Genomic DNA, 12363 nt, shown 5'->3' on the forward strand with positions numbered 1-12363 from the left:
GGCATTGTCCTTTGTCCAGAGATTCTCCGGCACTTCCCAACTTGGGAGCTTGCTGGCAGAATCTAGCACGGCACACAGTGTGCTGGCTGGGTACCGGTTCTAGAGCTGTTGGTTGTGACGTCTGAGTCTGGTATCTCCCTCTGTTCCCTGGGAGATGTTTAGGGGAGGGATCTTGCTTCCCTCCTGGAACTCCTGGCCTTCCTTCACTGGCGGAAGATGTAAGGTAGAATGTACCTTCAGCTCGTGTCCAAATGAGTCCTTCTTCTTACTCCTTTCAAAGTCTTTAGATGAACTGCTAAGTGAGGGGTTCAGCCCTCTTTTAAAGCCAAATGGGCCCCAGAGATTGGTGCAAGCTAATCCTACCTTAATGAACCAATACTGGGTCCCCAACATCAATCTTTTGTTATGCATGAGGTCAGGACAGAGTGCTCTGCAACAGGACAGACAAGGGGTGATAACATATACCTAAGTCGACCCATCGTCCTGTCTGCTGTAGATCAAAGTGTCTTGCTGGTTAACTGAGTCCTCTGTGACTCTTGATTAAAGTGCAAGTTTCCCTAGAAGTTTGTGATGGGAACAGACTTCCTGTCCCTCCCAAATCACATCCTTCATTCCGCTGAAAGGTGTTGTCTCTGCAGGGACACCTGCACTATCTGCTGCACCCAGAAAGCCATTCACTGCCTTTTATACAGAGAGGTGGCAACTAGCTTCAAGTTGACACATTGCATTCCAAAAGGGTGTTAGTCCTGCCTTCATGTTGTCTGACGGCAATCAAGCCTCTCCTCTAGGCTTGCTTCAATTATCTCATTAGTATGCACTGCAACCAGCCAGATTAGACGAAAGGAATGTAGATCCATGGACCCTTTCATATTTAAATTGGGCTGCTCATGACTGGAGGAAGGTGTGCCTTCCCCCTTCTTGGACTGCTTTGATGTACCAATGGCTGTCACATTCCAGCTGAATATGACGGGGGAAGACGGCACCTGTAGGCTGTGTCATCCTGGAGTACACATTACTATGCATTTTGTGCGGGAAGCAGATGAAATCGGTGTGGAATGGCCACACACATTTCTCAGAGTTTGGTCTCCCATCGTTCATTTTCATTACTAAAATATCAATAAAGGCCAGGCGAGTGCGCTCTCCCCGTGTGGATGGTCGAATTCCTCACAGGAACATACAACAAAGCCAGTCGCCCAAAGGAAGCCCCAGAATTAGCTTCTGTGACCACAATTAAAACGGACAGAAACTCAACACTGGCCAAACATTGTCAACCCTATAGTGATCCCCAGAATCCGTGCAATATCTCAGACTGACACACGGTTCCCAAATATGGGCAATGCAGAACCGATTCCACAAGATCTTCCCATGCACGTAACATTACCAGCATAATAGAACGATGTTGGACATTTGCACATCCTTTTCACATACTTTTGGTCTGTCTAATAGCACCAGCCAAGATAGAATATTAACATATTCTAGCCATACTGCAAATGTATGAAATCACCATCAAAGATTTAAAATGGAAGGACATGCACTTCTTGCCATGGTAGAGAAAACAGTTCTCAGGGGGCGATTCCATTTCCGAATACATTCTTCCGGGGAGACTGTATTCTAAGATAAAGTCTCCGGAGGGAGACTTTGTTAAGGGAAGGGTTTATTATAACAATGCCACAGTGATGCACATATTTGCCCAGTTTCATCAGAGATGCAGTAATACCACATGTGTCCAGTTGCTAGAATGCTTTTTTGAAGCTCAGATTTTCCCAGTAACCGCAATTCAAGAGCAACGCTCTTATTTTGCTGCATGCTTGCAATGTGTCAGTAATGTAATATGTTGCCTTACTGCTGCATGATGCATAACACAGAAGTAATACCTTTACATTTTGTGGCACAATGTCACCATTTCCTAGTAATGCTCATATTTCTTTTAATGTCCACAATGTTGTGCTAATGCACAAATTATGACAGATGTCCATGTTTCCTCAGGAATGCGCATATTTCATGTAATGGCAACAATGCATCTGTAATGCACACATGTTGCTTGCCATGCACTATTATGAGGCAATACCCATGCTTTCAAAATGTTCTCTATGGACGCTAAATATACATTTGTCAGGGGTTTTGACCCATGGTCGAGTTATTATGCTGCAACATTTTGGGCTGTGGGCTCAGAAAATCCAAGATGGTCTAAAAAGCCCACATTGCGCCAGAATCCAGGAAAACTGCACAGATTTTGCGCACACCAAAATGGTCGCCTGACCTACCACCCACCAGTGCGAGTGTGATGGGCCAGAAGCACCATGAGTGAAACGTGGTGCCAAAGGAAAAACAGCAGTGCCTGTTAGCTAAAAAAAAAAGCGCTTTGAAATCATCTTTGTTTCTCTGAAATGAAAGCTAAAAATGCCTATTTTAAACATTGCAGGGTATTCAAAAATCTCACTGAACACCAGCAGACATTTGGCAGAATGTAGTCTTGTGTGCATACAAAATCTGGAAAGATGAAGAGCCCAAAACAATGTTTATAATAAAACTTGCTGAGCTGTGGCTGTCAGCAGCTGAAGTGAAATTGGATTTAAAGCCACTAAAATCAAAATGTTCAAAATAAATGAGTGACCTACTTTGAGTGTCACATAGGTTGCAACTGTTTAAATGTCATAGTTTTGAACTTAGAATCAGCATTCTAGCTGCATGTGTAGAAATTGTAAGTTTGATTTGAATGAAGAAAAACTGGGAACAAAAGTGACATTTGGCTGAAGCCTGGCTTGAAGAGATTGAATTCTGCCTGGCAACTACCCCCGACAGGAGTTGAAACTTGCACAGCCACTGCATTCGCAGGCCTGGCTGCCTTATGCTGTTCCCACCAAAAGGAGATTAGACCTCTCTGATTGAATAAGGGGAGGAGCACCTGGGAGCAGGGAAACAGAAAAATGAGCCTTCCTTGGCTCAGACAAATGTTAAATTAGGGGTGGTCGTAAATGGCTTCCTCTTGGGAGAAACTGGGAGGAGCAGTGCCTCTGTGAGCAACTTGAGTTGGAGGAAGTGGACAAACCAGAAATTCCACCATGTGCTTTGGGAAACCACACCCCTCTGGGCCAGAGCATGATTTTAAAAATATGGATAATTCATAGTACGGACTTGTCAAAATTATATAATTAATATCATTATTCTTGTGATTTTTCTGTGCACATTTTAAGAGGTGTTAGGACTCTGTGGTATGTTCTGGGGGGTAGTAGCGGAAAATAAGGTATTACTCTGAATGTCTGTATGTTAAAAATCTGACACTTTATCATCTGATGCCCATATACCTTGTGCATGTTTGTGTACATCTGGAAAAGTTTAGAGGTTGTGTTTTTGATGAAAAGGGCAGAATTCAGTCATAAGTGGACACGACATTTTACAAAGACAGGGATCGGATGGTTTGGTGCTACAGAAAATATGTTAACTGGACATATAATATTATAAAAATGGTACATGGATAAATATGTATTTAGATCAAAAATAGATTTGGGTGCAAATTGACAAGGGGAGTGTTCTTTCTGTATGCCATAAAAGTGATGCCTGATTACACTCCATTCCTTCCCCAATCAAGGGAGAGAGGAGAGCTTGCCCAATGATAAGTTGTGAGGAGCAGGCTTAGTTATGCCCACGCACACAGCCATTTTCAAAACACATAAAAAGAGACTGCTTTGGACAGGTAACAGACTCACTTTCCACTTTCTTGCGGAGCATTTTGCTGGACGACTTCAAAATCCAGAACTCAACTCCAGATAGATCCAGAACCAATTCAGAACTTAAAGCAGGGGCCAATCCAAAAGCTGAATCCTCTTCAGTAGGCCTCCAAATCTTTTGCAACCAAACTATTCAAGCAGCCGGGCTGAGTTGTGTGATTCTGGCTAGAACCCTGTGCCAGTACCCAGAAAGCAGTGCTGTATCCAGAATCCACTTGATCCAGACCAGCAGAACCAGAGACACAGACCAGACCGCAGTGCCACCAGAGACCCAGACCAGATCGCTGTGAGCAGAACCGGTACTAAAGACCGTCCGTGGCGAGAGAACCGCAGCCAACCTGACCAGATCTTGACGGCCTATTTCAAATTTATAGTGTGAGTACTCAGCTAGAACTGTGCCAGAACCAATCTCTTAGTCTAAAATAATTTGATTCAAAACATTTGAACCTGTTCAGAACTGCATCATAGGAATCGTGTGTTCATTCTGTCATTTCAAATCTGTAAAAGTGTAATTTTGTCATTCTGAAGTTTACTTTCTTTTCGAGAAACTATCTCCACAAAGTCGTTCGTATCTATGGGACCGCGTGTGCTAGGAATGAGATTTGACTTTCATTTTAAAGCTAAGATTCTAAGCTTTCCAACACGCCTAACACCGACTTTCTACTCCTTATAGTTTTTCCGTAATCACGCTCAATGCACTCGGAAAAAGTGCAGTGATTTGCATTTTGGTCCAATTAGCTCCTGTCAAAACAGCCGCTTTTGCTTGAACTGCTAAAATTCGTTTTCAACCTGCTAATCCCTCATTGAGCATCGCAAGTGTGACTTGAAATAATCTTAAATAGCTATCACCTACCCTGAACCTCCTATCGGGAATAAAAAGCATTTTTAGCATATTTTACTTCATTGCCACCACATTTAAAAGGATTTGCCTGCTTTAAAATCATACCTGTTTTCCTCTAAGCTCGCTGGGGGGAACTGGAACTTTGTATTGCATTTTGTTTGTATTCCTGAAAACTGTGTGCTTAACTCCATCTCCTTATATTGCATAAGGGGGGGGGGGTGAATTGCCAAAAGGGGAAAAGTGATTAAATTGCCTTTTGTTGAAATCAAATCAAAGTTATTCCTGTGTTGCATGCTTTTCTATCATTGTTTTTCCTTGAAACCATAAATGTATTCTATGCTACTTTACCGTTTCTATACCATTTACTCAGTGATTAAATAAGCGTACAATTGTCATATTATCCATTGTTGATCACTGTCAAATTCATAAGTGTGCGATCAAATATTAATTTATTTATAAAAGTGTAGTATATATATATTGTTTAATTTTTCCAATAAATCTTTTAAATTGCAAAACAAACCTACTTCTTGGCTCAGTGAGGTCAGGGGGATTCAAAGAGAGGGGTGTTATATAAGGGTTTATCATCCAGAGTATAACTTGTTATAAAAATATATAAATAAGGGCTTCCCTTGGGCGTCCCAGACGAGGCACTGACTTAGTGGGACTGCTGAATTGAAGTCACTTAACAGATTGTTGATATCGTAAAAAGATGCACAGACCGGTTTACATGCACACATAGATACAACAAGAAAGACATGTAGGGGGGAAGTTGAAGAGGCTCTGAGGGTCATGTAGGCAGGCACACACATATAGGTAAGCCCACACAGAGACACAGACCAACCATATACATACACCTCCTACACATAGGTAGTTAGGCATAAAGAGGCAGGCACAAGCACAAACAGGCAGCACACATGCATAGAGCCAAACACATTTAGGGGGTTTTAGGGCCAAGAGAAATGCACACTTTGCACCTACAATAGTGAATTATGTGTTTTGCATTCAGGGGAAATTATCATTTCAAGCTGTTGTACAGTGCTAGTTGAAGGGTAAAGTAGTAGTTAGTACCGGGGCTAGCAACCAATGTTTATGAGGCAACTGGGCACAAGGGGATACACTGATTTACCGAGGATAACGCAAGATTCTAATTGTTGATGTTTTTATAATGCTCAATTTAGAGTGCCAGCCAGTGGGTGGGTAAGAAGTGGAGGTGAGAATCTGTGCCCTAGCTCGCTGGTCCATAAATTAATCCTAAAATCTCCTCCATGTTTAACACACTGTGCTTTGCAAGTAACTGCATCTAGAGAAAGGGTGGTGGTGCTGCGGCACTGTTTGGAATTGACATGCCGTGTGAGACTTCCTACCACCTTGACAAATGCAAGTCGGACAAAAGTGCTATAATTTTGAGATATCGACAATACACAAGTATGTGCCATCCAACGGCTATGCTGTTTGTCACTGGCAAACTCTGCATATTCTTACATAGTCCTATCTGAGGAATACGGCTGCTGGAAGGCCCAGCTCACAACACTATGGGGGATTAATTTAACTAGCGGCGATACAGTGCTTCACTGCACGGAGTGCCTTTGCCCTGATGTTGCACATAGAGCATTGTGTCTCTAAGGGACGCAGCACCACTGCTGCAGTGAGCCTTCTCACCCAAGGTCCTGCAGGAATGTGCGATTTACCTGAGCACCCAGCCCATGCCATGCAAAATGCAAGCAAGGTAGAGAGTGTGCCAGGAGTTTTCATCATGTGCTGATTTGGGAAGAAAATGGCTTGCACATTCGCCCTACTGAATCCGTTCACTGCCTGTGCAATCTCCTTTTTACACACTCAGAGGGCACTAAGATGTGTAATATATACTAATGTAAACATGCGGAGTGCTCATGTAGCGTGACCGGGTGTTACATGGTAGTTTCCATGCTAGCAGTCCGAAGAGCAGGGGATAGGACGTTCTGAGCTCCACTGGGGAGTTTCAGCAATGTGCACCATTCCCTGAGCCAGTCCTCTGAGGACACACATGCATGTGCTGTCCACTTAACTTCAGGTGAGAAGCAGGATTCCAGCTTGGCAGCAGGTGGGCGATCTGCACATCACTTCTATTTGGGCTTCCAAAAGAGGCGCAAACTAGACTCTTCATGGCCCTCCCTCAGGCCCACATACTGCCTGACTCACAGGTGCCCAGAAAAACAAGTGTGACTCACTGAGCAAGATGAGCTGGCCTCATGCCGAACAAAAGAACTGTGGGTTCTGCAATAGCCCAAACACACCAGAAAAAGCAGCAGAAAAGCGGCTCAAGAGAGGGTTCTTTGACGACACAAGAAAGAGCAGAAAGGCGAATGAATGGGTGTCAACACTCCAATGGCAGAAAGCAGAGAACTGCAAGGCTCTGTATTGGCCGTTGCTTTGCAGAAAGTGTGCAGTCATCTCACCAGTAAAGGGGAAAACTAGGCCACATAAATAAAGAAACAGAAAGCCCAGCTGGCGCGTTTAAATACAGAGAATATAAAATCAATAAAGCTTCTAGTAGCCAGGGCGAGCTGTTACCATGGTTCTTTCGCCAGAGTGCCATACGAAAGAAAAGATTCTAAAATAAAACAATATTCTATACGATGCTAAACAGCCTCCACTAACGAGGCCAAACTCTTGAGGTTGCAAGGATTAAGTTTCTGTGGAGATCCATGGGGACTAATTCACAGAAAATTTTGCGCGCTGCAAAGGCACTTTGGAAAAAACAAAAAGCACTTTGCGGTGCGCAAAACTTGCAAGTCACAGATCGGACTTTGTGCAGGTTTTTACCCACTTAACACTGTGCTGAGGGCTTTGCGTGACATACAGTGCAAAGTGCCGCAAGGGCCTGTGCAAAGAAATAAATAAGGTGTGGAACATGCATATTCCCCATTTCTTGCACAAATGGAGGAATAGCGTGGGCGTGTTGAGGGGCGAGCTACACAAACAGCAAACACACCCAATCAAGCGCAAACACGACCCAATTCATGGATTTCAATGCACAATTTCCCAGAGTCCAAAGGCAAACTCAAACCTTGTGATTTTACCGCCACATGATACATGACACAACATACTATGTATAAAGGCGTGCAATGCAAACTATTACAAAATTGGATTTGCAGGATGAATTCAGCTTTGTGGCACTGATCCTTGATGGAAGGAGGACGAGGAGGATTCCCTCTGCAGGTTATACTAGACCTGGTCACGGAGTGGGAGAAAGACCTTGCATCACCCACCATCTGCTCCCATGCACTCACTCCACTTCAGAATGGGCTCATTGCAGCACACCTCTGCCTTTACAGCGGCATATATCAGCCCACACAATCCTGGTGCCTACACCAGGCATTGCACTCAATACCATCACGTGTGCGTAGGCACATATACATGCAATGTACAATGCAAGCAAGACAGAGAGTGTGCCAGGAGTTTTATTTCATTGCACACTTCCTGCAGGTACTTGGAGCCATTGATTGTACGCAGGTTATGCTACAGCCCCAAACCCCCAGAGAGTGAGCACATGTACCACAACTGCAAGCACTGGCATTCAATTAATACACAGGTCATCTGCATGTGAAGGGGGGAGTGATCATCCATATGAATGGCATTTTTTGTGGAAGCAAGCATGATCGCCGCTCTCAGCTATACCAGGCACTTGCATCGGGAATACCTGGTTTATCGGTGAGTATCAACTATCATGCACGGGCAAGCAAGCAGCTCACTGCTAGTTGGCCTACACCCACTAACCCCACTCACCTCTGCCACCAACCTCAGTCTGCACCCTCAAGTCCTCATACCTCCCACTACTCCCACTCACCTCAGCCTAATCCCCCAGTCTGTACCCTCAAATCTGCACACCTCCCACTACCCCCACTCACCTCAGTCTAATCCCCCAAGCAGCCCTCTCAAGTCCTCACACCTGTCACTACCCCCAATCATCTCGGCCCAGCACCCAGGCTGCCCCCTCAAGTCCTCATACCTCTCACTACACCCACTCTCCTTTGCCCATTATCCTACCCTGCCCCCTTAATTGGTCACACCTCCCACTACCAGCACTCATCACAGTCCACTACCCCAGGCTGCCCCTCAAGTCCTCACACCTCCCACCACCCCCACTCACCCACCTCTGCCCATTCCCCCAGGCTGCCCCCTCAAGTCCCGCCAGCTCCCATTAGCCCCACTCACCCCAGCTCATGAGCTCAGGCTGCCTCCTCAAGTCGTCACACCTCTCAATACTTAAACTCACCTCTTCCCAGACCCCAGGTTGGCCCCTCTAGACCTCATACCTCCCACTACCCCCACTCTCTTCTGCTACCAGCCCCAGGCTGACCCTCAGGTCCTGACATCTCCCACCACCCACACTCACCTCTAAGCATGATCTCAGGCTTCCCACTCAAGCCCTCATACCTCCTTCTACCCCCACTCACCTCTGACCATTCCCCCAGGCAGCCCCATCAAGTCCTGACACCTCCTACTGCCCCGCTCACATCTGCCCATTACTCCAGGCTGCTGTCTCAAGTCCTGACACCTCTCACCAGCCCCAATCCCCTATACCCATTACACCAGGCTGCCCCCTCAAGTCCTCACACCTCCCACTAACCTCACTCACCTTGGCCCACTACCCCAGGCTGCCCCCTCAAAGTCCTAACACCTCCCACCATGCCCGCCTACCTCTGCCCGTTCCCCCAGGCTGCCCACTCAAGTCCTGACACCTCCAACTACACCCACTCGCCTATGCCACCAGCCCCAGGCTGCCCCCTCAAATCCTGACATCTCCCACCACCCCCACTCACATCCGCCCACTACCCCAGGCTGCCCCCTCAAGTCATCCTACCTCCCACTACCCTCACTCATCTCTGCCCATTCCACAGGCTGCCCCCTCAAGTCCTCATCCCTCCCACTACCCCACTCACCTCTGGTCAGTCCTGCAGGTATCCTCAAGTGTTCACACGTCCCACCACCCCCACACACCTCCACCTACTGCCACTAGCTGCCCCCTCAAAGCCTCACACCTCCCACTGCACCCATTCACCTCAACCAACTACCCCAGGCAGCCCCCTTTAAGTCCTAACACCTCCCACCATGGCCACTTACTTCCACACATCCCCCAAGGCTGCCCCTCAAGTCCTCACATCTGAGAGTACCCCCACTCACCTCCACCCATTCCCCCAGGCTGCGGTCTCAAGCCCCCCCTCCTCCCACTACCGCCACTCACCTCAGCCCACTACCCCAGGCTGCCTCCTCAAGTCCTCCCACCCCCCACTACCCTCACGCACCTCTGCCCATTCCCGCAGGCTGCTCCCTCAAGTCCTTATACCTTCCACTAACCCACTCACCCTAGCCCGCTACCCCAGGCTTCACCCTCAAGTCCCCCCACCTTCCACCACTGCACTTACCTCTGCCTCCAGCCCCAGGATGCCCCCTCATGTCCTGCACATGCAAGCAGTGACATGACACACAGAACAACAGCCCATTACAATTAATGCTAACAACAACCATTTCCACCTTTTCAGTGGACAGTGCCTACCCGCTCTCACCATTCCTGCTCATATCATTCTATTCACTAGGGGTATAGTGGAGCACACATTCGGGGTGCTCAAGTCACGCTTCTGCATCATTGAGCACTCTTGTGGCATATTGCTATATTCCCTGTCAGTAGTATGCCAGATTGTCGTAGCATGTTGTGTCCAGCACAATGTTGCTACAGAGCGTGGTATACCAGTAGAGCTGCAGGAGGGACATTACCCTCAGCCTCAGGAGCCACACATCCCCTTGGCAGGCCAACGAGAACAGAGACAGGAGACACACAATCAGGTTGTGCAAACATACTTCACCTGAATAGCAGCCCCTGTGATGCACACACAGAGAAGCATCAGAGAAGCCACATCCCTGATGTCTACCTACTCTACCTTGTCCATAACAACACCCTGAGAACACCCCGAGAATGTGTGTCTGGGAGAGGCACACTGTGTGTGTCCATATACATCAAGTGCACATACAAATCAAGTGCACAAACCACTGACACAATCATGGCAAGTGGTAACAACAGTTTCCTTGTTGCTGACTTGTTGCTGACACAAATGCAAACAACACAATCACTCCATCCTGTTATAAGTTCATTCTGCTGTACACCAATAACTATGCACTCAGACACCCAATAATACACAGGAGACCAGAAGAAGAAAGGCACAGTATGTAATGTAAGCAGTAACCAATGACTTGGAGTACTGCTCTGCCCACTTTAGACGTGTCTCACCCTAATACACAGCTGTCTACACACATGTACCAATGTACTTCTATAGAGGTGCCGAAACCAGCCTAGACTTCCTGAGGTGTGGTGTGCAGGCATTTCACAACTCTGTGTCCTTGCACAGCAGCAACATCTTCCCTTGCAGAATGCCTCAGAAGAAAGGAAAACACAAGGTCAGAGCAGCTAACAGATCCCTGCACCCAATTACACCATACCCTGTGCTTCACTGTGTGCCATGATACAATGTGCACAAATGACTCACCTGCCTCCCATATCCATCATGCCTCCCTCCACACCCGTGCTGCCAGAACTGCTCATCCCAGGCAAATGCACTAAAAAACAACACTCACAGTGAACACATCCCTGCCACCATGACACCATACCTGTGCTCCCTTGAGTGCCATGAACCAACGTGTACAAAGGACTCACATGGCTCCCACCTTCATCATGTCTCCCTAAATCACCTTCTCAGATTCAAAAGACATGAAGTGTGTGAAAGAAAAACACATGGACAGCCTTGAGGTGTCCTGCATGGAACAAGGAAACTTAACAGCTATGGTCTACAATGCGACAAGAAAGGGTGGGCTTGCACCCCTGGTCGCCCTCGGCCCTACACTCGACTCCTTTGGGCTGTGCACCCCAGAGCAGACTGGGTCCTCTGTGAGGAACACTGCTGAGTAATGTGGCTTACACACTGCTATAGAGGCTGGTGCACAATGGCTGGTTTAGCACCCTTGGACAGCTGGGTCAATGGTTGGGAGATCCCTGAAGAGGCCTGGGCAGGGCGTGTTAAACATCCTTTCCCACTCGCATAGGCATGCATTGTGGAATAAAACAAGTACTGCCTCAATGAATCCTGCATGGAACTGTGAAACTTGAAAACTATGGTCTACCTAGCAGCACCCTCTGCAAGACTGGGGTGGGCATTTAACTTTGCAGGCCCATTGGAAGAGTTATTTCATGCCTTGGCCTGAGCTCCAAGATGGCAGTGGGTGCTGCTCCCTTCCTTGGGAACCAGCCTTGAGTGTGGCTTGACCATCCACCTGTCAAGCAGTGGACCTGGGGCACCCTGCTGGGGTCCCCGTCGATCGCTGGAGGTAAAAACTCAAATACGCCCTGGCCAGATTTCCAGTGCTGGTCCTCCTCACCCCAGTTGAGTGCTCGCATATGGGTCTGCTGTGCCCCGTGCTCATGGCCTGCTGGCTCTTTGTCAGGTGGCCCAAGGAACTTCCTGCTGCGGGCCATTGGAATGCATTGCACTACCAGACAGCCGGCCTCCTCTGGAAGTCCAGATGTGCATCAAGTTCCAAATTATTCTTCAGTTGGGTCCATAAGGAGGTTGATGTCTTCTGTCCAGACCTCCCCCTCTGTCACCCAGAGTACACAGAAAACAAGAACGCTCAGTCGCCTACCTCTGGATTAGTGTAGGCAGTGTGAATGGGTCCTGTCTGTGCTCCACTTGGCTATCGCTAACCCACCTGGGCTCTGTGGCAAAATCACTACACCGCCCCTAGCCAGCCAAGGACCACACCCAA

The sequence above is a fragment of the Ambystoma mexicanum genome, chromosome 11 (genome assembly GCF_040938575.1).
Source record: "Ambystoma mexicanum isolate Mex_15411 chromosome 11, UKY_AmexF1_1, whole genome shotgun sequence".
NCBI classification, from domain to species: domain Eukaryota; kingdom Metazoa; phylum Chordata; class Amphibia; order Caudata; family Ambystomatidae; genus Ambystoma; species Ambystoma mexicanum.